The 27086-nt window shown below is 44.0% G+C and overlaps 1 protein-coding gene across 1 annotated transcript in view; it reads right to left on the bottom strand.

The window, feature by feature from the left end:
* Nucleotides 1-27086, bottom strand: part of sox5 (SRY-box transcription factor 5) — a 293062-nt gene that overhangs the window by 240588 nt on the left and 25388 nt on the right. Inside the window, exon 3 of the mRNA XM_052120818.1 lies at nucleotides 12260-12422. The gene's annotated coding sequence lies outside the window, so the exon portion shown is untranslated. The remainder of the gene's footprint in view (nucleotides 1-12259; nucleotides 12423-27086) is intronic.

The following is a 27086-nucleotide window of genomic DNA, read 5'->3' on the forward strand; positions in this document are numbered from 1 at the left end:
CGCAGACACAGGCGCATGCACACACACCTGTTCATCAACTGAAACACCTGGAAGCTGTCTGTCCCACTTTTATCTCTGTGTCAGAAAGATCTCTATGTAGTAAAAGCAGTAACACAGATATATACACACGTTCACCTGCAATAGACTTCTATTGTTGTTGTATAAAGCTTACTCTAATTATTAAAGACAGCACTGTGGCTATACACATACAGTATACCCAAACAAATAGACACATCGGTTTGGCAGTGTAGGCTCTTCTATGATCACAATTCCATTATCGTAGTCTGACACAGAGAGCGATGGGGACAAGTGACAGACGAGCAAGCACAGCTCATGTGTTTCTCTGCCCTTCTAGTGTTTAATAGGATCAGATAAACACAATGGCTCTGATAAAGTGCCCAGCTAACATCAGACTGTGACTGAGAAAGTGAGAGAGAGAATTAAAGGGTAGAATGGGGGATTGTGAAAGCATTTGTATCAGACATAGCGGATGACAGAGGGGCTTATTTAGGGAAAGAAGAGGATTACCAGCCACAAGCCTGCAGTTCTGCTCCGCTTCAACTCCCTATAATCACTGTGATCATAAGACCATCACAATTCAGCTGCGCTAATAATGCACACACACATCTGCCTATTCATTTCAGCTCTAATACAATAATAGCCCTGAAACATCTGTTAATGAAACTCGCTGGAATCAAGATGGGTGATTTGGGCGACATCTGTCCCTCCACTGGCTCTAACCTGCTTTGGGTCTTCTGGTTTATAGGACTAATGTAATCGAAATTTACCCTATTTATTTACTTTATAGATGTTCCTGGTCTTATTGTCCAACATTTTCCAATAGATTTTGCAACATAGGTTACACAAGAGGCAGAGCATTTCATTTAAAATGTTTTGTAAAGGTAAAGACAAAAGTTTGTCTTAATAATCTTTCATCAAAATGTATAGCTTACTCCAACTCTGAAACAGCGTTTCTTTTTTGCTGATGTCACATAAGCAGCACAGGCTATTGGATAATTGGGTAACACATCGCAAAAGGGTACCATTTGTTAACAACATTAGTTAACATGAACTAAAAATGAAAAATCATTTAAGAGCTTTTATTAATCTTGGTTAATGCTCAAAATTTCAACATATACTAATACAATTTTTAAATCAATAAACGAATAATGAACAATTGTATTTTTATTACTAAGTGTGACGAGGAGGAGGGCATGGCTGGGCCGTGAGGGTGTGCAGCTGGCGCTGAATCAGATGATCAGCAGAAGAGCGAAATAAGAGGGGCTGGAGATGTCAATTCGAGAGAGAGAGAGACGCAATGTCCGGGAAGTCTTGAGGACCAGACGACAGCATGTCCGGGAACGGGCGAGCAATTTTCTCTCTCTCCTCTCTCTATCTCTCTCTGTGTCTCCCGCTCACCCTTTCCCTCTCCCCACGCCTCGTCTCTCTTCCAGGTTCCCAGGAGGCGGGGTGGACCACCGGCTGACAGAACGGCCGAAAGGGCAGCGTCTCCCCTCCAGAGATGGGGGGGGGGGGGTAATTCAGTCCGGTGGTACCTCGGCCTGAATCGGCACTTGTGTATATAGACATGGCATCCGAGGAAGACTTCACAATTTCACTCTCTGTTGATTCGCAATATATTCCAAAGTTGTTGCTGTGTTTGTTTCCTTAACTTTCTATTGTGACCTGCAGCTGAATTGCAATGCAGTAGAGGGGTATTTCCCTCTTACATATAACTTTGTGATTCCCCCAATGTACACACACATACGTTAGGGACAGTCAAAATTTTACATTCATGTGTATTAATTGGCATATTTTATAGTATATTTGATTTTTCCACTGTACTCCAAGAAATGTTGAATTCTTACCACTGTGTTGACTTGTCGTTAGGATCCATCCTATGGCGTTTGTTATCCTGGTCTGTTCCATGCACAAGCACTCTTCAAACACTCATCAAAATGCTGCTTAGGCGTTAACAGGGTAACATTAAGTTGTGTTTTTAGAGAGAAACCTAGGTGGTTAAACCGCTTTCTCTTAATCAAAAGGAAATCAGCATTCTTGTTAAAATTACGTTTCAGAATGCCACTTTCTGCTAAAACCCTGGAATAAACAGTTTTCTTAAGTGCATGTAAATGTGGTCAATGTCTCAAACTGTGCTCAGATCTGCCAAGATTAAGTTCCAAAGTCTGAGATTTCAACGTGAACACAAACATTTCTCATCAAAGTCTTCCAAGACCAAATTCAATGAGCTATGATATCCACATTAATTTTATAGCTCTGTTTAAAAACTGTATGTTAGTAATTATCTCATTTGTGTCTTTTTTTTTTTCTAAGGAATTTTAGGATAGCATCTAAGACTAAGTTGATACTTAAATGAAAAATAACTTGAAGCTCAATAAAATCTTCACAAAGCAATACAAATTTCCTTTGGGAATCAATTCCTGATAAATACCTTTTCCCCCTAGATGAATATCCTGTATCACTTCGGAAATACATCACATAATGGACGTAATAAGGGTTGAGAATGCCATTTACATTTGACTTTAAATATAAATCACTGAAACAGGCAGCATACTATACAAGTGTCAACAAACTCACATAGGTCACTTCCTGGCTATGACAACCACAGGCTAGACCAGTGGTTCTTAACCTGGGTTCGATCAAACCCCAGGGGTTCGGTGAGTCAGTCTTAGGGGTTCGGCGGAGGATAAGACACACCCGACTCATATGATTCATGATGACACGCCCCCCTTGGCCATCGTTGGCTGCAGGTGATCACGCAACATCGCTTGGCCTATCTGTGCTGCAGGAAATTTGGTGCGCCCAGTAGTCGACTTGTGACTGTCGTGATGGTACGTCGTGTGATTTTTTCTTAATATTTTAATCCCTTCATACTAACTATGTCGAGCAAAAAAGAAAGTGGTCGGACGAATATGTACAATATGGATTCACATGTATAACGGAACATGATGGGAGTCAGCGTCCTAACTGCATTATTTGCAATGCCAAGTTGAGCAATTCTAGTCTAGCACCAACAAAACTAAGAGAACACTTCCTTAAGATGCATGGAGATGGAAAATACAAGAACACAACGCTCGCTGAATTCAAGGTGAAGAGAGCCAGATTCGATGAAAAGGCTACTTTGCCTGTTCTCGGCTTTGTACCCATCAACAAACCGATCCTCACAGCATCGTACGAAGTTGCTTACCTGATCGCAAAGCAGGGCAAACCACACACCATTGGTGAAACACTCATAAAACCAGCTGTGTTGAAGATGGCGAATATCATGCTGGGAAAAGCGGCTGAAGTTAAGTTATCCCAAATTCCTCTTTCAAATGACACCATCAGCGACAGAATAGAGGACATGAGCAAAGACATCTTGGCTCAAGTATTTGCAGATCTGATTTCAAGCCCGGCAAATTTCAGCCTTCAACTCGACGAGACCACAGACGTTTCCAATCTAAGCCAGCTTGCTGTATTCGTGCGCTATGTGAAAGGCGACTTGATAAAGGAAGGTTTTTATTTTGTAAGCCTCTTACAACAACAACTAAGGCAGCCGATGTGAAGAAACTTGTGGATGACTTCTTCAAAGACAACAATCTTTCGTGGGATATGGTTTCTGCAGTTTGTTCGGACAGAGCTCCAGTCATGCTGTGAAGAAAGTCTGGTTTTGGTGCGCTAGTGAAAGCTGATGCACCACACATCATTGTTACGCATTGTATTCTGCACAGGCATGCGTTGGCAACAAAAACCTTACCTCCAACATTGGCAGAAGTATTAAAAACTGTAGTGGAATGCGTGAACTATGTGCGAAATAGTGCTCTGAGGCACCGCATCTTCAGTGAGCTGTGTAAAGAAATGGGCTCTGAATTCGAGGTACTTTTGTACCATTCTAACGTTCGGTGGTTATCCCGGGGACAGGTGCTGAATCGTGTTTTTGCCCTGCGTGTGGAATTAGCCCTGTTTTTGCAAGAGCACCAACATTTTCATGCAGATTGCTTCAAAAATTCTGAGTTCATTCTCATTTTAGCGTACATGGCTGATATCTTCGCAGCTCTCAATCATCTCAATCAACAGATGCAGGGCGGTGGAGTGAACATCATCGAAGCGGAAGAAAACCTGAAGGCTTTTCAAAAAAAGCTACCGTTATGGAAACGACGAATAGAGAACGATAACTTCGCAAACTTTCCCCTGCTAGACGACTGTGTATGTAAGATCGAAGATGTATCTGGAATCGGAGACATTTCTTTACCCGCGGAACTGAAGCAAGCAATTGCCACGCACTTAGATGAGCTTGCAAAGTCTCTCGACGGATACTTCCCTACAAGAGAGTCTTATCCAGCATGGGTGAGACAGCCATTCACGTTTAGTGTTGAGACAACAGATGTCAATGATGAATACCTTGATGAAATCATTGAAATTCAGCAGAGCCAGGTCCAACAGCAACTCTTCAGAACAACAACGCTCTCAACGTTTTGGTGTCAACAAATGGTAACGTACCCTGTTATTGCTAAGAAAGCTCTGGAGATTTTCATACCGTTTGTTACAACATATCTTTCGCGAGCAATCATTTTCGAGGATGCTGGACATAAAAACGAAGAAAAGGAACAGACTTTGTTGCTGAAAATGACATGAGAGTGGCACTTGCCAAGGTGAAGCCGCGCATTTCTGAACTGGTCTCTGAAAGGCAACAGCAGAAGTCACACTGATTTGCAGTAAATATTCATTATTATGTTTTTGTTTTTGTGTGAAAATCATGTTTTAATGGTTTTGTTCTTTGAACACAGTGATGTTGATGCACGGTTCATTTTGTGCACCAGTAAAATATATACTTATGTTTTGAATTTGAAAAAAATCATATTTTATTTTTCCAATTAAGACGTATTCGGTGAATGCGCATATGAAACTGGTGGGGTTCAGTACATCCAACAAGGTTAAGAACCACTGGGCTAGACGATTGGAGTGCCCTAGACCTTTAGGGTACAATTACATGAGCACCTACACTCCCTTCTCGTCTCTCTCTCCCCCTTCCCCTGAGTCCCATTCCCTTTCCCTGGGCTGGGGATGTTTCATGGGGGGAAGAAATGACATGGTGCCCATGAAAGAGCCATTGTTCCTTGAGGTGGTCCTGATACTGTGCGAGTGGAGGTGGCTGATCACAAGGTGGGCCACAAACGTAGGGGTAAATATTTATCTGCTGGGATGTAAAACGATCATGTAATTTAGTAACAGGCCATTTCTTTCTGCATGGTGATGATGTTTAGTCTTGGAAGGGGGTGGTAGGGGGTATTAGTCACCCATTTCAGAACCTGTCCTTGTCAGACACCGCAGTGGCTAATTGCCACTGACACATCTTCACACCAGCACTAACACTTTTTATACAACACTTTACAAAGAATTTCTCCTTCCTCTCTCACATTTCCAAACACTTACACTTACACAATGGAAGAGACAAAAATCTTATAAAACACTTGCCACACACTTGTTGACTTACTGTTGCTGTGTTGTTGCTCCAATAATTTCTCACTTGACCCTGGTGAGAGTCACTAAACTATGTGTGATGGAGGTAATGTCCAGAAGGACCAGCTGATGAGGTAACAACCATACTAGCTAAGATCTTCTCATCCTCATATATCACTTCTCTCATCTTTTTCATATTGCCTTTCTATTCAACACCCCTCTTTCCATCGATCTATTGATAAACATATAATGCCACATCCACACAACTACGTTTTTGTTTGAAAACGCATTAATTTCACTACTAATTCACAATTCATTTTCATTGAACATTGCAACACTGTGTAGATTCAAAGGAGCTTCTTTTGCACTATCTGTTGATTTTTCTTGTGAAAACGTGTGGCCATTTGCCCACTTTCTATATACTGTATAATATATTAATTTTTAAACAACACAATACTAATGTTTTAACTTAGGATGAGTTCAGAAATCAATATTTAGTGGAATAACCCTGATTTTCAATCACTGCTTTCATGCGTATTGGCATGCTCTCCACCAGTCTTTCACATTGCTTTTGGGTGACTTTATGCCACTCCTGGCACAAAAATTCAAGCAGCTCGCCTTTGTTTGATGGCTTGTGGCCATCCATCTTCCTCTTGATCACGTTCCACAGGTTTTCAGTGGGGTTCAGGTCTGGAGATTGGGCTGGCAATGACAGGGTCTTGATCTGGTGGTCCTCCATCCACACCTTGATTGACCTGGCTGTGTGGCATGGAGCATTGTCCTGCTGGAAAAACCAATCCTCAAGAGTTGGGGAACATTGTCTGAGCAGATGGAAGCAAGTTTTCTTCCAGGATAACCTTGTACGTGGCTTGTTCATGTGTCCTTCACAAAGACCAATCTGCCTGATTACAGAATTGCTGAAGCACCCACAGATCATCCCGATTTTCCACCTGGTCAACTAATGGTTAGACGGAGACCTGGAGAGGCCTTCAAGCCACAGTGACTCGCACCCACTGTGAAATTTTATGGGGGATCAAAATACTGTCATGGCCAGCCCCAGACCTGAACCCTACTGAAAACCTCTGGAAAGCTATTGTTAAATTGTTCAAAGTAGTTTTAGCTATTTTATTGCTACGCAGTTTCTAGGGTCTGTTGGTGGATTCTAGGGTGCTCTAGGTAGATTGTGGCAGCGGGGGCGTGGTCAAGTGTCCGCTTGGAGAGAGAAAGAGCGGTAAGGGCGCTTACACCTAAGCTAAATTATGCCTAACACCTGTTTCTGATTACAGTGAACACGGGGAGAGCGGCATAAAAGAGCGACATATCCAGCAGATCGAGAGGGATCAGAGAAAGTTCTGTGAACACGAGACATTATTTTGTGAAACTGTCATCTAGTGTGAAAGCACAAATAAAAGACCACTCACTTGAGTAAAGGAACCTGTTGTCAGCTGTCATTCGTGGAGTGACGCTTGCTTTAGGTTTAGGGTTGAGGATAGAAAATATAATTAGCCTGGTATCGTGAAAAACACCTGTGTGTGTTTGGTCTGTGTGCCTTCTTTACCAGTTTAGCTGTGATCTGCTGTCATTTGAGATGACGTTAAGGTCAGTGACAGGCTGAAAGAACTCAGGCACTTTAAAATAGTGTCTGTGTAACAAGCATGATATCGAGGCAGCGAAAATCCTCATGTGTGCATTCATCTTTGCTGTCAAGATCTTTATCCGAGTACATATTTCACTTCCTCTGTCCATTTAAAATACAGTCTCCCTCAGCTCTCCTCTTACATGTCTTTTCTCTCTATAAATCTCTCTCTCATTTTCTTCTCCATTTCTCTATCAACTTCATTTTCTGTCTCTTCCTCACCCCCTCCTCACCTCTACTTCTCCTTCCTTCCCCTGTAACTCTATCTTCTTACCATCTCCTGCTTTCTCCTCTCCTCTCACTTTCAGTCCCTATAGTAAAAGTACCCATTCTTCTATTCTCATTTTTACCCAATCTCCTCCCAGTATGTTTGCAAGCACAGTGCTCATGTTTAGAAATTTACATGAGCTGACAGCTGTTTAGCACTGTGTTGTGGTCAGAATACTGAAGCATGTCTGGGGTTTTTTCATCTCCATCTCCATTTCCATCTCCCTCTGTCTCTTTCTCTTTGTCACACACAAGCATGTTAACCTAGTTATCTAAATAAGGACACACCAAATATCTGTGTTGTTTCTATATGAAGCTATTTATACTTGCTGAAAAACTGACCCTAACCCACACAAAACTGAAAGACCATAAGAATATTTTTCGAAACATTATTCAGACTTCAAGCAAATAAACTCTTTAAAAATATTTTTTACTTAGTTATTTTATTTCATCTTTTAACTTTGGGCAAAATTGTCATAGGCATGATGGATATGTTGCCACAAATGAGAGACAGTCATAATTAGTGTTAATATAATGTATATATATATATATATATATATATATATATATATATATATATATATATATATATATATATTTCAGTAGTTAGCCAATTGTATAATGTAGTCCTGCAGTTAGGATAGCGTAAACATATGTGGCTTACTGTCCCTGGTGGAGGGCTCGAGGGTCTAGATTTGACCTGAGCTGGAATACCCCCCAAAAGAAGCCAAGAAATGGAACAGCAAATCGCTGGCATTGTAGCATTGTGAGATACAGAAGTGATGTGTTGGAAGGAATGAGAGGAATGGTGGTAATGGTTTGTTTGGTATGAGTGGCACGATGTAGATAACAGGGCCATGGATGCTTAGACGCATAGCTTAAAAGACGTCCCGCGATTGTGTCCTGTACATGTCACATTGTGCTGCTTGCAGTGTGGTAGGATTTTGTTGTGTTGCCCAAAAGAAGCCATAGTTGCGGCGCTTGGATGGTGCATTGTGCTGATTGCAGTGTAGTGGTTGTCATGGCAGGGCACTACTGCAAACGAGGTACTGCTGTGGCATTATCGAGCATGGGTGGGCACTGCAGCACTTTATCAAGTGGAGTACTGCTGCAGCAGTGCCAAGAGGGGCACTGCTGTGTTGGTATCAAGTGGGGCACACATGGCTTATTAAATTATACATGCCTGTAAGGAACGCAAAAGGTGAAAGAAAAGTTGATGCGAAGGCTAACAGGAAATGCTAAGAGGCTCTTAAGATTACTGCACCACCATTTTACTCGAATGGGAAAGCTCACACTGCATTCGAATGGGAGAGCCCACAGTGCGTTTCGAATGGGAGAGCCTGCACTGCGTTCGAATGGGAGGGCCCACACTGCACTTAAAACGGGAGAGTCTGCAACCGATGCGCTGAGGCTCACGCTGCATTCGAATGGGAAGCCTGCATAGTGCTCGAACGGGAGGGCCCACACTATGATTCAAATGGGAGAACATGAGGCCATGTTTTGTAGTGTAGTGGGAGGTTTAGTCGCACGGCGGAGGTTTAGTCACATGGCCCAAAAAACCTGGATGTCACATTTGCGCTGCTTTTGGTGTCATTGGATATTGTCGCATGGTCCAAAAGATGCCGCAGTTGCAGCACCTGTACAGCACATTTGCGCTGTTTGCGGTGTTGTGGGAGTTTGTTGCATGGCCGAAAGGCACCACAGTTGTGAAGCTTGGATAGCACATTGCACTGTTTTTGGTGCAGTGGGAGGTTAAATCGAACGGCCCAAAAGACACCACAGTTGCACCACCTGGACAGCGTTTGCGCTGTTTGCAGTGTAGTAGGAGTTGTTGTATGGCCCGAAAGATGCCACAGTTTGTACAGCGCGTTGCACTGGTTGCTGGTTGCAGTTAAGAGATTGTTTGTTGCATGATTGCCCCGAGTTCCGAATTGGATAAATCATGCTCCGAAGGGCACATTGAAGGGAGAAAAATCATGATATTCGTGTTGGAAGAAGACTTCAAAACGAAAAAGCTGAGTGGATCACGCCCTAAACGAGCTGCACAGTGAGGTAATTGAGCTGACAAGAATCACCTGTGCAGGAAAACCAGATTGAAACGCTGGGGAGCGTTGGCATGATAGTTGAATTACATAGTTAATTTTTGTTTCACTCATTTGAATGGAGCTGTAGTACAGCTCACATACCATGAAGCCGGAGCAGTGCCCATTCGCAGAAACAGCTCACACGATAGACCGCTCTGGGTGGGAGGTTAAGATAAGAGAACAAATGAACAGTAGTAGGGACCGGTTTCACGTGTATGAGGCACAGAATTAGAGGGTTTGCGGAAACAGCTTCACGCGAAAGGACCACTCCGGGTAGAAAGAATAAATAAAGGAAAAAAGTCTGTAAAAGTACCACTTAAGTGGTAGCAGTCGATGCTGTGAAACGAATGAGCTGCTGTGTCAGCTTCTGTAGAAACGAGATGATTTAGATGGAGGAGCTGTTCTGATGAAGGCGAATGCTTTGCAGAGGAGTTGCAGTCTGACAATCTGAGTCACTTTCATGGGTCTCTTCTTGGGCAATGCTTGGGGCCAAATTCTGGAAACTCTCAATGCTATATAGAGGTAAGCAGCTGTTTATATACTCTTACTCTGGCTGTGTAATTGGTCAGATTAAATGAACATGCTCCTCCCAAACTTTGTTAATAAAACACCATATATATATATATATATATATATATATATATATATATATATATATATATATATATATATATATATACAACAGTTAGTGCCAGCCTTCTAATCTGATTGGACAAGAGACATTCCATGAGCACTGATGGTCTCAAGAAATCAGCACTCGGACGCTTCATTGTGTGTATCACTCTGCTTGTGTTCATGGCATTCTAAACTAAAGTGTAAGAGTGGTGCATGTGTGTTAAGAGATACTGCATGTGTCTCTTTTTATATTACATTATGTTATCCAGCTGGTGGTGGCAAAAAAAATGTTGTGTGTAATATGAGCCAGTTAGGTGATGTGAAGTGAATCCGTGTCAGTCAGTGTTTACATACAACAGCTCTACATGATTGCTTGTATTACTACACACTACTAAAGCTAGGAAATATCTTTAAACGAAAAACTTCAGCATTACGGCTCATCACCGTAAGGTGCTTACCTCTTACAGGAGTTTCCACATTGGAGCGGACATGCTATTTAAAATGTCAGAGGACAATGAGGTTTTAATAGTGAAAGACTCTTGTGCACCGGCTACTGCGAAATAAGGAGAAATACCCCTGCTTGGACCTCTATTTTCCACTGAAAAGCTGATCTTCAGAAAGCTGACAGTATCTCTGCTTGAGAGTGGTCACACATGCTCCGTCTCTCTCTCTCTCTCTCTCTCTCTCTCTCTCTCTCTCTCTCATACACACACACACACATCCATCCATGTTTACAGGTTTACATCTAATAAATTGTTAGAAACAGCACAAGCCATGATACTATTTCTGAAGTGATTTTTTTTAATTACAAACGAAGGCTTAAATGCATCATTTGTTTTGAACCAGCAACGGCAGATTCTGATCCGCCGCATAAGAAAGTAGTTCTATGCACAAATGCGTTTTTATGAATGTACTCAGTTTTTCCAATTTTTTTTTTTATTTACTTGTTCATTGAACTTTTAGTATAAGCAATATCACACTCGCAATCATGCTATATGACCCTAAATCAGCACTGCTGTGATTACCTACGGCACTCGGCCTGTGGCCTCGTGCCTGCGGCCGAATCACAGCAGTGCTGATGTAGGGCCATATAGCATTCTTGCTCGTGTGATATTGTTTAAATATATATATTATAATTTTCACACAATAAATATTGATATGGTTTATGCTTATTTCAGTCTTTGTTTAGATTCTCATAGTTGTAAAATGTGATGATATAATAATAGGTTTTCAAAGTTTAAGATATGATCTGGGACAAGGGTAAAACAATAAAGTCTATATTCATTTGAAAAAAAAATTATAAAAAAATTAAAAGTGTCCATGCCTTCAGCATTTATTTTTGCTTTATATTATAATAAGTTAATTTATTTATTTATTTGTTTTTATTTTTATAAAAAATCAACCCCTGGGTCATAATGTCTGTAAAAATGCCCGAAACTGAAGCAACACCAATTTACAGTATTCATTAATTGAATTTCACCTTTAAGGATGTCCCCAAAGGAGTTTTTTTTTTTTTTTTCAGATTTAGAAAACGTCTTTTGCATAGTATAGCTGTGTAAATTTACACAAACAAAGAGTCAGAAAGAGGTCTAGAAAAAAAAGAGAAGATCAGAAACACGTGAGAACAACGATCACAAACAAAACACGGCTGGAATGCAGCTTTCAGCTTTCTTCAGGAAGTTTTACAATGCCACTTATTGTGCTGAATTTAAGTAGCAGATGTTTTTAATGTCATAACGAGATAAAAGCTTCCAAATGACTCTCTTTGAGTGTAAAAAAAAGAGAAAAATCATTTGAAAAGAGCATTCCTGACCTTGCTTAACCAAAGGTTAAAAGTACATCTCTGTCCCATATTCCCAGATTCACACAAAGGAAATATGTAGTTTGTTGAAATTACCTTTATCCAGGGGTCAGGTCAGATAAAAACTGTGTTTCAAATATTTTTTTATATAGTATCAAATCGCCACAACAGAGCGGCTGTATAATGGTCTATTCTCACCTAACACACCTGGTCTTATCACATGGGTCTTACACACTGTGGGATTATCCACAATTGTGCATGTGTTAGAGTGAAAGAAAAAGGGAGAGATAGACAACTGTTAGCACTGTAGGACATGATCCCTTTAAGTTACATTAACAAAGACCTACAAAGCCAGGTGTAAAGGACATGCATGTGTATATATGTATGTATGTTTACCTTTTACTGTGGATTCTGGACAGAAATCATGCACAATGGCCCCTTCAGAAATAGCCAGCTGATATGCAGTGTGTGGTCGTGACCTGCGGTGGGTCCTTTTAACTGCTAGGATCTCCTCCCACCCAGTCTGAGTCCCTCTATAGAGTCTCCGGCTCTTCGGCTCCTGAGAGAGAAAAGAACAGACAGACAGGGACTCTAATCAATACCAGCGCCTCCTCTTTGTGCCTGAAATCAAAACCTTTTGAGGTGAATATTTCTCTTTCTGAAAGACTCCGTGACTTCAATAGCTTCAGGTAACTGACTCTCAATATGAAGGAGAATGCTTGACAGAATGAAAGAGAGAGAGGTTTTCACTCATTTCTTTGGAACATTTTATGGATTTCTTTACTTTTAACAGTGTGTGACCCTCAAAGAGCCCAAAAAGCTATTTAGACCAAATTCAGATCTACTCTAAACTAATCCAAACACAGCCTACCAAGTAAGAGGAATGATAACTTTTTGGATTTGGACTGTTAGTGACCAGCAGGCCAGATTTCAATAGAAATTGAGTACCTGTCTTTCACAAGGTTGTACATATCCCCACCTATTGCATCTTAATGTATTTATATATTGTAATTTTGGCTTTTGTGACACTTTTCAAGCTGAAACGTGATTATTAAATAGTTTGGCTAATTTAATAATACTTTCAACTACCAATAAGAATCTAGTACTCTAAGCACTGTTCCCCTTCTGTCGCTCTCTTACGTTGTGTCAGAGAACGACACTAGGGGTCTCTCTTGAGCGCCGATATTCACCTCTGTACTATGAAAAAAAGGCCAATGAGAGTTGGCAGCCAGTATTTGCATGTCCCGCCCCCGGACATACGGGTATTTAAGCGGCGCAAATACGGGAGTTCATTCAGAAAATTTCTTCGGAGCCGATGGTCCTGTTTGCAGTTTGCTGCGTGACTACATACCGAGTTCCTGCTATCCTCTGCTGCATGCTGTTGGATTCTGCGGCGCACAACAGCGGCTTTCTCCTGGTTGCACGGCTGTGCACTTCCTGCCCCTGAGCGCATCGACAGTTGCAGAAATAAGAAAGATCTCTCACGAGTCTTTCTTTCATAAAAGAGTTATTTCCTTCTAAAAGAGTAATTTCTCTAAAAGAGCAAAAACACAGCGGCGTGAACGTCCTTTTAAGGACGCCGTCTTTTAAAGATGCCCTTCTGCCCCTGTGTTGTTCCTGGATGCGGTAGAGTACTCTCCGCTTCCGACGGCCACAGGCGTTGTCTCGTGTGTCTGGGCAGTGATCACACCGAGGCTGCGTTTGTGGATGGTTCATGTTCTCACTGCGAGAACATGACCATGACAACGTTGCGGTCGCGGCTTGCTTACAATCGTAAGCAAGCCACTCCAGCCGCCCCGTGTCGCTCCTTCTTCCCACGGGATTGAGGACGATGCGGCTGGCGATGGAGGCGATTTGGGGATGGCAGCGGTGCAGCTCCGCCGGTACGCCTCGGACCACCCGCGCCCGGCACGCTCGTTGACTCCCGTCCTCGCTCGAGGTGGCGGCGACTCGCCTCACAGCCAGTCTGCCTACCCTCAGGCGATGGAAGCAGATGAGATCGCCGCGACATCGGAGGGCGTGGGCTCTGACGCTGAGGGCTCCTCTGTGCTGCCGCCTTCGGGCTTGCACGCCCAGCAGGAGGCCGACGCGCAGATGTCCGATATGCTTTCCTGGGCAGCCAATAGCGTGGGCCTGGATTGGAACCCTCCATCCTCCCCGCAGCCATCACGGCTAGACGATTGGTTTTGGGCGTGGGGCGCCGCTCACAGCCTCGCCCCCCCCCCAGTACCTTTCTTCCTGCAGGTGCATGATGAGCTGACGTCTTCGTGGAGAGCACCCCTCTCCACTCATCGTGCCACCTGCTCATCCGCCTCGCCACCCTCGACGGCGGAGCGCCACGGGTACACGGAGATCCCCAGGTGGATAGAGCTGTTGCGATCCATCTATGCCCCGGAAGCACTACCACCTGGCGGGCCGCCCTGTACTCCCTTCCCGGTCCTGTAGAGCAACATCCTCGCCACCGCGAAGGCCTACAGCGCTACCGACGCGCCGCTTCGCCCTGCATGCCATGGCTCTCCTGCAGGTCCATCAAGCCAAGGCACTCCGCAACATGCACGGGGTGGCCCTGATCCCGACACGCTGCAGGAACTGCGCTCAGCGACCGACCTCGCCCTGAGAGCGACGAAGGTCACAGCGCGGGCACTCGGGCAGGCGATGGCCACTCTGGTGGTCCAGGAACGTCAGCAATGGCTGGACTTGGTTGAGATGCGTGAAGCCGACAAGACTCGCTTCCTCAACGCCCCTGTCTCCCAGTTCGGCCTCTTCGGCGACACCGTGGAGGACTTTGCCCAGCAGTTCTCCCTGGTGAAGAAGCAGACGGAGGCCATTTCTCACATCATGCCGCGCCGCAAGCCTGCCGCCACGGCCCAGGCCCCATCTGCTCGCCGAGGGCGTCCTCCTGCGGCCAGAAGACCTTCTGCTCCGCCCCAACCTGGGCCCAGCTCTCAGCCCCAGCGCCGAGCAAACCGCAGGAAGCGTACGCCCCTGCCTCACGGACCCCGTGGAGGACCCGGAAGGCTCCCAGACGTCCCTGAGACAGCGGACCCAGAGGACGAGAAGTTAGCTCCGGAGATGGTGAGACCGCTCCGTCCCCCGGTGGAGGGCCGGGAGGAGAATCTTGTGTTTTTTCATTTGCCGCACCCCCTGACGGGGGCTGCGGTACGCAAATTCTCAATAAAAGAGCTATTTCCTTTACCTCTGGGTCACACATGGCCCGCAAATGCCGTTCTCACGGCACTTTTGTTTCAGGCCTCAACAGTCCTGGCGCCCAGGATGCGGTGCTCCCGCCCTCAGCCCCACGACTGTTCCCCGGCCGGCCGGTTCAGACGAGTCCAGAGGACGCCGACATCAGACCTCCTCCTCTGTCACGAACCCGCCCCCTGCCGGGTGCGCGGAACAAGGTAAGTGCTTTGAGCTTATTCTCAGCACCAGAGCCTCGGGACACCACGGAGCCTCCCGACGCTGCGTTACCTGTTCCGCACCGCTGCGAAGCCCCGCCGGGTACGTCCAAAATACTTGTCCCCTTGGTGCCCCTAGCACAGAGCGCAGAGGCATGGCTTTCTCTGCCCAGCTCATCACGCTGGCTGCACCGGACCATTCGACTCGGTTACGCAATTCAGTTTTCCAGGTCTCCGCCCCCCTTCCTGGGCGTTCGTTCCTCCGCAGTGCACGGCGAACATGCCCTCTCCCTGCGCGAGGAAATCGCCTCCCTTCTAATCAAGGACGCGATAGAGCCTGTCCCTCCAACCGAAACGAAGAAGGGTTTCTACAGCCCTTACTTCGTTGTACCCAAGAAAGGCGGTGGCATACGACCGATCTTGGACCTGCGAGTTTTCAATCGGACCCTGTCCAAACTCCCATTCAAAATGCTCACCCAGAAACAAATCCTATCTGGCGTTCGGCATCTAGATTAGTTTGCAGCGGTAGACCTGAAGGACGCGTACTTTTACGTCTCAATTCACCCTCGACACCGACCCTTTCTACGGTTCGCATTCGACGGCCAGGCGTATCAGTACAAGGTCCTCCCCTTCGGCAACGGGCGCGCAGCCGCAGGCCGGTGGAACCAAGGCCCGCTGCGCTGGCACATCAACTGCCTAGAGCTGCTGGCCGTTCATCTTGCCCTGAAGAAATTTCTTCCGATGATTCGTGGCAAACATGTCCTGGTCAGGACAGACAGCACCACGGTGGTGGCTTACATAAACCGCCAAGGCAGAGTACGCTCCCCCCACATGTCACAGCTCGCCCGTCGTCTCCTCCTTTGGAGGAGACTGGAGTCGCTGCGCGCCACTCACATCCCCGGCAACCTCAATGTGATAGCAGACGCGCTGTCAAGACAAACCTTGCCTGGCGGAGAGTGGAGGCTCCACCCCCAATCGGTCCAGCTGATTTGGGACAGGTTCGGCAGGGCCCAGGTAGACCTGTTTGCCTCCCAGGAAACCTCCCACTGTCCGCTCTGGTATGCCCTCACAGAGGCTCCCCTGGGGACAGATGCTCTGGCACACAGCTGGCCCGTGAGGCTGCGCAAGTACGCTTTTCCCCCAGTGAGCCTTCTTGCACAGGTGCTATGCAAGGTCAGGGAGGACAAGGAGCAAGTCACTCTGGTGGCCCCCTACTGGCCCAACCGGACGTGGTTTTCGGATCTCACGCTCCTTATGACAGCCCCTCCCTGGCGAATTCCCTGAGGAAGGACCTTCTTTCTCAGGGACGGGCACGCTCTGGCACCCGCGCCCAGACCTCTGGAAACTCCACGCCTGGTCCCTGGACGGACGCTGAGGGTCTAGCCGCCTACCTTAGCCGTCATAGACACTATTAACCAAGCCAGAGCCCCTTCGACCAGGCATCTTTACGCCCTGAAGTGGCGCCTGTTCGCGAACTGGTGTTCTTCCCGAGCCGAAGACCCGCAGAAGTGTGCAGTTAGGTCAGTGCTCGTGTTTCTTCAGGAGAGGCTGGAGAGGAGGCTGTCCCCTCCACCCTCAAGGTGTATGTTGCTGCTATCGCGGCCCACCATGACACGGTAGACGGCAAGTCTCTTGGCAAGCACGACTTAATCGTCAGGTTCCTAAAAGGTGCCCGGAGGATGATTCCCTCCCGGCCTAACCTATTTCCCTCCTGGGATCTCTCGGTCATCCTGATGGGACTCCGGAGACCCCCTTCGAGCCGCTTGACTCAGTTGGACTCAGGGCCCTCTCTCTCAAGACTGCCCTGCTGATCGCGCTCGCCTCCATCAAGAGGGTCGGGGACCTGCATGCGTTCTCTGTTAGCGACGCCTGCCTGGAGTTCGGTCCGGCAGACACTTTCGTAATCCTAAGACTGCGACCGGGCTACGTGCCCAAGGTTCCTACCACACCCTTCAGGGATCAGGTGGTGAACCTGCAAGCGCTGCCCCGGGAGGAGGCAGACCCAGCCCTCTCACTGCTGTGTCCGGTACGTGCCTTACGTATTTACCTGGACCGCACACAGAGCACCAGACGCTCTGAGCAGCTCTTCGTCTGCTTTGGGGGACAGCAGAAAGGGAACGCTGTCTCCAAGCAGAGACTCGCCCACTGGGTTGTCGATGCCATTTCCCTGGCTTATCACACCCAGGCCGTGCCTCCCCCTTTGCGGGTCCGAGCCCACTCCACCAGGAGTGTTAGCGCCCTCATGGGCACTGGCTAGGGGCACTGCACTAGCAGACATTTGTAGAGCTGCGGGCTGGGCAACACCTAACACTTTTGCGAGATTCTACAATCTCCGAAGTTGAGTCAGTTTCGTCCCGTGTTCTCTCAGGTACCGAGCCCGTGAGAACTCGGTGGCACGCCGACGATCTGACCGGGTGGATCGCTTGCACCCAGCCCTTCCCCTAACCAGGGGAAACAGTGCGCCTTCTTCCCAGGAGATCCCAGGCTTGGGACACTGGTTGGCTCCTCCCCTAGCCCTTGCGGGTCGCAGTTCTCGCGGAGGGACTCGCCAACCCAAACCACTGCGGGTACCGCTAGCTACCCTGTACTGGTATAGGGGCCCCACAGGTAAGGCCTCCTGCTCAGACTCCCCTGTGTGTAAAACCACGGTTCTGTCCCCTCACGTGAGTTGACGCCATGTTTCCCTTAGGCAGTCACAGCTACCTCAGGTGCCGTGCTGTGTGCTCCCCCTCTCTGAGGCTGGTGCTACCACCAAGACTACTGTTCCAAGCATAAGGCCTAGGTATAGGCCATGCGATGTATGTGCCACTCAAATTTGCCTCCCCTCCGGGTAGGTGTGGCCTCCGCAGGGTCTTCCCCGCCCTACCAAGGGCTAAGACCCCCTTCCCTCAATCGCGTAAGGGCCCCGGCCGTAGTTGCTCTATGCGAGAAACATAGAGAGAAAAGAGGCCCAGCCAGGCTGGCCCGCTCCCATGTTGGCGGCCGTCACCTTGTTCCCTCTCCGGGTAACGCTAAGGAATCCTGATGGCTTAAATGGGGCATTGGGGAAGGGTACGTGCGGCCTGATACAGTTGGTCGCTCTGCACGTAGGAATACCTGCTCGCTCCTGTATCAGCGGATCACGCATACGGCTCAGCGCATGGCGCTTTTAAGTGGACCCCTAGTGTCGTTCTCTGACACAACGTAAGAGAGCGACAGAAGGGGAACGTCTAGGTTACGTATGTAACCTCAGTTCCCCGATGGAGGGAACGAGACGCTGTGTCCCCCTTGCCACGTCGCTGAGCCGAGCCCCTGTTGTGGCCGGACCATTTCCGGCTCCTCAGAAAAATCCTGAATGAACTCCCGTATTTGCGCCGCTTAAATACCCGTATGTCCGGGGGCGGGACATGCAAATACTGGCTGCCAACTCTCATTGGCCTTTTTTCATAGTACAGAGGTGAATATCGGCGCTCAAGAGAGACCCCTAGTGTCGTTCTCTGACACAACGTCTCGTTCCCTCCATCGGGGAACTGAGGTTATATACGTAACCTAGACGTTATACCACACTGTATTCAACATAATTCTGAAAAATTCCATATAATGTTCCATCACAACCACCAAAAAAAATCCAGACATAGACTGTGTAGGCATTTAGAAGTTACTGGAAAGCCTTGAAATGGCCTAATTTTGGTTTGTATTTAATGTATTTCATTTAAATGCATTTATTTGTGTGTGGGGGTGTGTTGTACATGTATAATTTTAAATGTATTGACATCTCAATTTAATTATGTTTAGGTTTTTTCATTTTAGCAAAGTTTAACAAAAAGTTATTGTTTTGGCAACACTTTTATTCAAAGTGACAGATTCGGAGTCAGGACTGTTGATTTAATTTTATAGGTAGTACATTCTCAATATAATTAATCAGGCTCAGACTTTTACATGAATTACAATTACTTTAAAGTATCTGACATACCAGCATGACATATATGGTTAGAAAAAAAAAAGTATAAAAACTCCCCCAAAATATTGACCCTTTATGTAAATCATCTGACAACACCCTGACCGTAATGCCCTGTGCAGGCATCCACACTCTATACTGCATCTCCCTCTTTCTGATTGCTTTATTTGATCTAGCCTGCGTGCAGATGTCAGGCTCATGTGTTTACCACTGGAGAATAAGGTAGGTTAGACGAGAACAAACATTTCAGCAGTGCCATTCCCCACCGATCGCTCCTCTTACCAAGATTCATTTTAATTCCATCTCAGCATGGTAACAAACACTCGTTAAAGCAGATTAATTCCACAAGAGGATTACGCTCAATATTAGATAATGAAAGAGAGAGAGGGCGAGAAAGGGAAAATAATCACGTAAAGGGATAGATGGCGTGCATTTTATCCTGGGGAACAGAGAGCTAATCCAGGTGTAACACATGTAGAATGTGCGTGTGTGAGCGTGAGAGAGCGAAAGAGTGCGTACAGCACAGTGGTATTAATAACAGCTGCCGTTGGTTTAGCCTCTTTGTCTTCACTGACATTGGAAGGACAACAACAACACTGACCCATAAAATGGGCAGTGGGATGACAGTTCTATTGACACACTGCTTTTATATGTGTGTGTGTGTGTTACTCACAGCTTGCATGGTGTTGCACTGGTAATGTGCTGGCGGTTCAGGCACATCTGGACTATTTTCTCCAGTATGTGTTTTGAAGATAGAGTAAAAAGTCTCAGTGAGGAACAGTGAATGTAGTTCCTCCAGGCTCCGGCGAGATCAGTTCCTTAGGTTAGAGGGCCATTTGTCAAATGCCAACCACTAATCTCAACTGTGACAGGCTAACCGTGTCATTTTGTGACATGTTTAAAAGAACAAGTGTATGTCTGTAAGTTCAGCTCCACGGTCAATTCAATCCCCAAGATTTTAAAATTGCGGTCTGCTGCACAAAGCTCTGCCTTATCACAATGTGCAATGTCCATTTTGGGGGTTAAATCAAGTGTGGCAGTTCATTGTTTGGTTTGCCAATGGCAGGTGAATTGAGAACATTTTCAGGCCATAAATATTCCTTAATGGCAACAAAACTGCATTTTGTATTACTTTTAGTGGGAAAAAATGTTAAAGTCCAGCACGATGCATTATATAAATAATCTTGTTAATCTAATAAAGATTTGGGTGAAAAAAGTGTATATGGGATGTCTCTCTCTCTCTCTCTCTCTCTCTCTCTCTCTCACACACACACACACACACACACACACACACGCACACACACACACACACACACACACACAAGACTGCTGCGTGCATCTCTCTCTCTCTCTAGAACTGGTGTCCCCGGCTCCTCTTTATCACTCTCGCGGCTGATTGCCGATGGTCCATCATTACGGCCAGGCCATGCCCTCCTCCTTGTCACATGGGATTATTGTGTTGACAACATCCTACAAACCAGCCTGTGATCACCCACGTTTGAACATTTATTTGTTTGTTTTCATTTGTGTTTATTTGTTTGACTATGTTTAATTAAGATATTTTTCCCCTATGACTAATCATCAGGAGCTCATTAAAATTATGTTACCATGGCAACATTTTTGCCAAAAATATAATTAATTTGTGCTTCATTATATGTTTTGATGCAGTTTTTTGGGTGCCAAAAGTGAGTGAAATGGTTTCGTAATCAGACAATTTAAAGGTTAATGTTAGATAGAGGTTTTAATAAGTAAAATGTACTTCCCTAATCTAAAACTTCAACTTAAATGTTACCATTAGTGTTCTAAAGAGAAATAAGAGGTCAACGAAACAGACTTCCTTACCCTAAACCAGCACCTAAACCTAACCGATAGTGTCTTAAAAGGAAATGAGGTAATTTTGTGTTGTTTCTATGACACTTTCGTCCCACGTGTCAGCTTGCAAAGCTAGACGCGAATAAACAAAACAAGGTGATAAACAAACAAGATACGTCTCTGGAGGATAATCTCTTTGCTCAAAAGTAGTGAACATAAAAGTCAGTTGAACTAGTGCCTTAATTTTGACTTCACAGGTGTGAGATGCTGTAGCGTTGCTATGGTTGCCACTTGTCAATCATCGCAATTGAGGAAGTAACTCCAGTATTCCGTACACAAATGGAATGAAAATGAAGGGGATTTTCTCCCGGATTTAAATGCAGTTGTCATTCCAGAAACGTTGTAGTGTGTATTTGGACTATGTCACCGTTTGTGAAACTGCACTTATCACAAAATGTAAAGACACATATTTTTCATAATATTTGTTGGTTTGGATGGCTTAATGCAAGGAATTTGCACACATTACTGTCTTTTACATTGAAAAAAAAACCTTTAGACATCCTAAATAAACAATTTTCTCTACTAAGCATAAGTGTATGCATATTTGATGCATTGGTGCAAGGACTTAGCAGCCGTGTGGGACGTGGGGAACATGTCCCCTGTACTCTTTAAAAACGTGATTTTAGTCCCCAGCATTTTTCCAAGCAAAACTCATACCGAGTCCAAATGGTGGATTTGTATACAGTATTCTTTGTATTTTGTTTCTTTGGGCTGATTGGGCCACCATCCAGCCAATCACAGGTGAGTTTCATTAGCCGAAACAACACTTATGTTATAGGCCGTCAGTCAGACAGTCTAATCAACACGGCTCTGTTCATTTCTACAAAGCTGCTTTCAACAATGCTCATATATCCATGTTTTTAACGGCATTGATGTTGATCTAAATTAATAATCTAGAGATGAACACAAACGAGAGTTATTTATCAGCATATCGTTCTTGATTGGCAGCATTATGTGAAATGCACAGCAGAAACAAAACAATCCTTCTTTAAAGCACACAATGTACGTGGAGTTTATATCAGCGCATGAGTCTTCTTAAAGTTATGCTTTTTTCATTATGTTTGTGACGTAATATTTGAATCTGATGTTTTTGCCAATTTCTGCAGTTTACTGTGTTAAATATGTAAAGCATTTTTAATATCAGCTCCTGTTTTTTCACCTCTATGTTGGTGTGCAGTTGACAAACTGTAGGAAAAAAGATAGATCTGCTGTGTTCTTAGAACAGTTTTCTGAAGTGAATACATTACATGCTTTTTAATACATTAAAACATACAGACGTTATTGAAACTAATAATTATAAGATTATTGTTGTCTTTTGATGAAAGTCATGCTCAGCAGCTCACAAAATGTAGGGAAATTATACAATTGCTTTTAATGCATAAAACCTCTACTGAAGTCTCTTTGTAAGTCTGTAGACATACACATTTTAAAGGATTCAAATTTTCTTTTGAGTTGTTGATTCGTTGTCTAATTTCACACAAGACACTCATTTGTCACCACCTTCTGGCATCACCAGAAATGGTCACTTAACGATTAATGAAATGGAACTGAACAAATTTTGGTGAACGTAGTCAAAACACTCGAGCCACTTGGACACATTTAAATCCCACAATGCACAAGCAGCAAGGCAACTGAGATTTGTCCTCACCACCTAGATTGAGGCGAGTCACTAAGCCACCATGCAAATTGGGAATTGGGGATTCCAAATTGGGGAGAATATATAAATATATATATATATATATATATATATATATATATATATATATATATATATATATATATATATATATATATATATATATATATATATACACACTGTATATGAATATATACTGTAATATATAAATACTGTACTGTAAGTATTGGTTCTGTGTTATCCACCTACTGAGAGCTGTGTCCCCCCACCCAACTTTTAAAATTACTGCTATGCTCCATCTAAAACTATTTTACCTCACTTACTTGCTCACATCACTTACATTGGGAGGAGAATGATCTTGTAAAGGACACATCTGCGATTAGTTGTGTAAAGTGCGCACCAACAAGACTGAAAGTCTTTAAATGTACACAGGGCGACAACCTTCTGTCTTGTAGTGTGTTTTTGCCATGACAGACATGATGGAAAGCTAACCTTGTGTGACAGGAAATTTTCCATTTGTGCCGGACAGGCCTTGCTCTTGATTTGATTATTTCTGCCTGGCTTGTGCATTCCCTCACTCATCCGGGGACGAGGCCTGTCAAGAGGCAGGAGGTCTTTATTTGATTACTTGTGCTTATATATGTTTTTCTGCTGAAGGTGGATGGGGTTTAAAGAGGCATGGTGGTGGATTCCATAGAAGAGGAATGTCTTAGACTTTGAATTGTGGTAATGTATCCTTTTAACATGGGAAAATCATGCAGTCTTGTATAACTGGTTCATGCTTGCTTATACAAACGTGCTCTTTAAATTGTTTTACCTCCTAAAAGCTTCTACACTTTTACCCTGGGTCCAAAATTCATAGTCATCAAGCACCAAGTGAAAGAAAAAAGTGTATTGATTGTAAAAATGATACTCTTAACCTTGCTGATGGTAATTACGATCCCAAAATTTGTTCACACACAGTCATGCACATAGATCTGCTTCTTCATTACAGAATTGTTGGCCATGATATGAATACACAAAGAATCAATGCAATATCCTGAAAAGAATGTCACTTTATTTCAAAATATAATGGTATTGGCACAGCCCTATTAAAGGGACAGTTCACATAAAAAAGAAAATTATCTTTTATTTTAGTCACACTTGTGCCATCCCAGATGTGAAAGACTTTCCTTCTTCTGCTGAACACAAACAATGAGTTTTAGAGGTATATCTCAGCTCAGAAGGTCCAAAAAGGGCATAAAGGCAGCATAAAAGTAATCCATACGACACTAGATCAACAATAAAAAAGGACTCAAATATCTGTTTCTTACACACACCTATTATATCGCTTCTGAAGATATGGGTTTAACCACTGGAGTCATATGAATTACTTTTATGCTGCCTTTATGTGCTTTTTGGACCTTCTTAAATCTGATCAGAATTCATTTGCATTGTTTGGACCAAACGAGCTGAGATAGTCTTCTAAAAAAATCTTTATTTGTGTTCTGGTTCTGAAGAAGAAAGAAAGTCATACACATCTGGATTGGTATGAGTTTGAGTAAATGATGAGAGAATTTTCATTTTTGGGTGAACTGTCCTTTTATCTATGGTAAAAATAAAAAAAAGTAATTCATTCTTTATTATCTTATATTCATAAATTCAATAGGAACAGGTTATTTCCACCATGTATAGCCCCACAAAAGGAAATAAACTAAAATGTCACCTTTAAATGTTTTTTTTTTTCTTCACAAAACTCCACTCCAGATTTCTTCAGACAGACTTCAACATCTCTCTCCCAGTAGCATTAAATACATACTCCTCAAGCAAGACATCCAACACAGCAGCCGCGCTAACATCGACATATGTGGCTAAATCCATACAAATGTTCATTCTGTATCTCACAAACTCTAGATGAAAGATATGCTGTCAAGACACAGACAGAAAGAGAGAGAGGCACTGAGCATGCTGGGAAAATGTAGTGGTAACTAATTGTTATCATTACGCATGTTTGAAAAGTGTTTTCAAACAAGTAATCAAAGTCTGCCACTGTAATTAGCAGACACAGCAGCGACTGTGTCTCCCTCCACTGTTCTTTTGGCATTAGAAAACTGAAAGGCATTAGATATATCAGATCCTTTTCCCCAACGGAACAAAAACCTGTACACTGCCTGTATTGTGAGGGAGAGACAGCTTGACTGAAAACAAACTGACACAAACCATTTGAAGCAGAAAAGAAACACAACAACCTGTCAAGAGCAAAATGCCTCTAATTTTTCTGTCATCTGCCAGCAGTTTAAAAAGAAAGGATCATTTCTACCCCCTTCAATTTCCCCCCCTGGCTATTTACACACACTGAGAACCAAACAAGAGGATGGGAGGGGAAGAAATCTGCTCCTTTTCTTTCTTTCTCCCTCTCTCTGCCTTTCTTTCCCCTACCCTATATTTTTCACTTTTATTCTATTCATCTCATCCCTTTCACTATTAACATTTTCTTTTCCATCGGCTCACCACAACACCATCATTGGTAGAGTGTGGAGTTTGTGTGTGTGGTTGTGAGGGTGCAGGGGTCTGGGCGTGAGGTAGGCTAGACAGCGGGCTCAGTGTGTTTACGTTCAAGGGGCACAGTAAGACAAATGTGGAGGTCTACTGACTGCAAAGGAGACAGTGTTTATGTTAAAGGCTGTTGCTCGCCTCTCTAAAGCGCATTACACTGACTGCCGCTGTCAGATTGTGTTACTTTGCCTCTTTGGTGGTGCAGGCAATTGGCTCCGACAGCCAAGCAAGGCGGATGAAATATTTAACTCTGCATCGTTAAAGGCAGAACTCTGCCTTTGTCCTGTTTGAACCATGGTGACAATGAGACCTTATGCTCAGGAGCCTAGCCGTCGAGCGAACATAAGGTTTGCGTTTGTGTGATTTCACTTGAGGATGAATGTGTGACTAATTATAAGGACAGTTCACCCAAAAATAAAGATTATGTCTCATTGTTTACTCACATTCATGTTGTTCCAATCTGATGACTTTTTTTTCCTTCCATGGAACACAAAAGAGATGTTTATCAGAATGTCTAGCCTTACAATGAAAGTGGATGGGGATCAGGCACTGAAAAGCTCCAAAAAGGGCAAACAAGCATAAAAGCATCATAAAAGTAATCCACACAACTCAAGCACAACTTAACCAAGTCTTCTGAAGCCATATGAAATCTCTGTGTGAGGAACAGACTAAAATTTAAGCTGTTATTCACTGAAAATCTTGCTTGACAGCAGTGGTCAACATTCACTTCCACTGAAGAAGAAAAAAATGTATAGGAGTTTTAAAAGATTGCATGCTTTTCTCTACCACCTACCTTACTAAATTCACAACACACTCTATCAGTCCTGAAGCCCCATTAAACCTGATCATCTCTTAATACTCACTTTTCACAGTCCACAACCTCTTTGGAATAATAACTGTAATGGTGGTTCTCTGGAGGTGACTACAAAGGTGTTTGAAAAATCTTTTGGTGTGCTGAACCTGGACACACTACACCACATACTGTATGTGTAGCTATCACTACATTTCTTTCTTTAATTTACATTGAAACTATCGGCATGTATTTTTGGCGATAACGGAAAGTGTCGAAAAAGCAACTATCAACACAGATTAATCGGTAAAACTGTTATATCATCTACCACTAGTCAAGGTGAGAGTGGTTTCAGTCTAGGTGTTAAATGACCGATTGCGGAGAGGAGGATGATGTCATCTGAATTTACAAATCATGAAGAATAAAATGCAACATTATTTACATTTCAAATGCCAAACTATCTTTACTGCGGTCTTTAAATGCTTTTCATTTTATGAACCTGCTGAGCCTGCTTCATTAAAACCTGGGTCGTATCGGCCTGCACATGACATCCCATCTCTAATTACTGGTTTCAGATTTCACGATGCATCGTAATCGTTAGGTAGAGAATCGTAATCGTATTTAATCATTGTAAAATGAATCGTCACACCCCTAATGATTATAGATGTATCATTATTGACACATGCTATTTCTTTCATAGCAAATGCATCTGTGCAATTTCTAGTCTTTTCTGTATTTCCTTTGTAAGGTGGGCATAAATAAATGGGTTGATGACATTAAATACTTTTAAGTTCATATATCCAACATTATGACATGCTATACTCCATCTAAAACTATTTAAACCCTCAGAAACCCAACATAGTAGAACTGCAAAGTTTGTTTAAAATTATTAATTAATACCTTTTTTGGTATTATATAATGCCTCAATCCGGGTGGCGGAGGACGAATCTCAGTTGCCTCCACATCTGAGACCATCAATCCGCACATCTTATCACGTAGCTTGTTGAGTGAGTTACCGCGGAGACATAGCACGTGCGGAGGCTTCACACTTTCTC

Source organism: Xyrauchen texanus, chromosome 47 (assembly GCF_025860055.1).
Source record: "Xyrauchen texanus isolate HMW12.3.18 chromosome 47, RBS_HiC_50CHRs, whole genome shotgun sequence".
Classification (NCBI taxonomy): Eukaryota; Metazoa; Chordata; class Actinopteri; order Cypriniformes; family Catostomidae; genus Xyrauchen; species Xyrauchen texanus.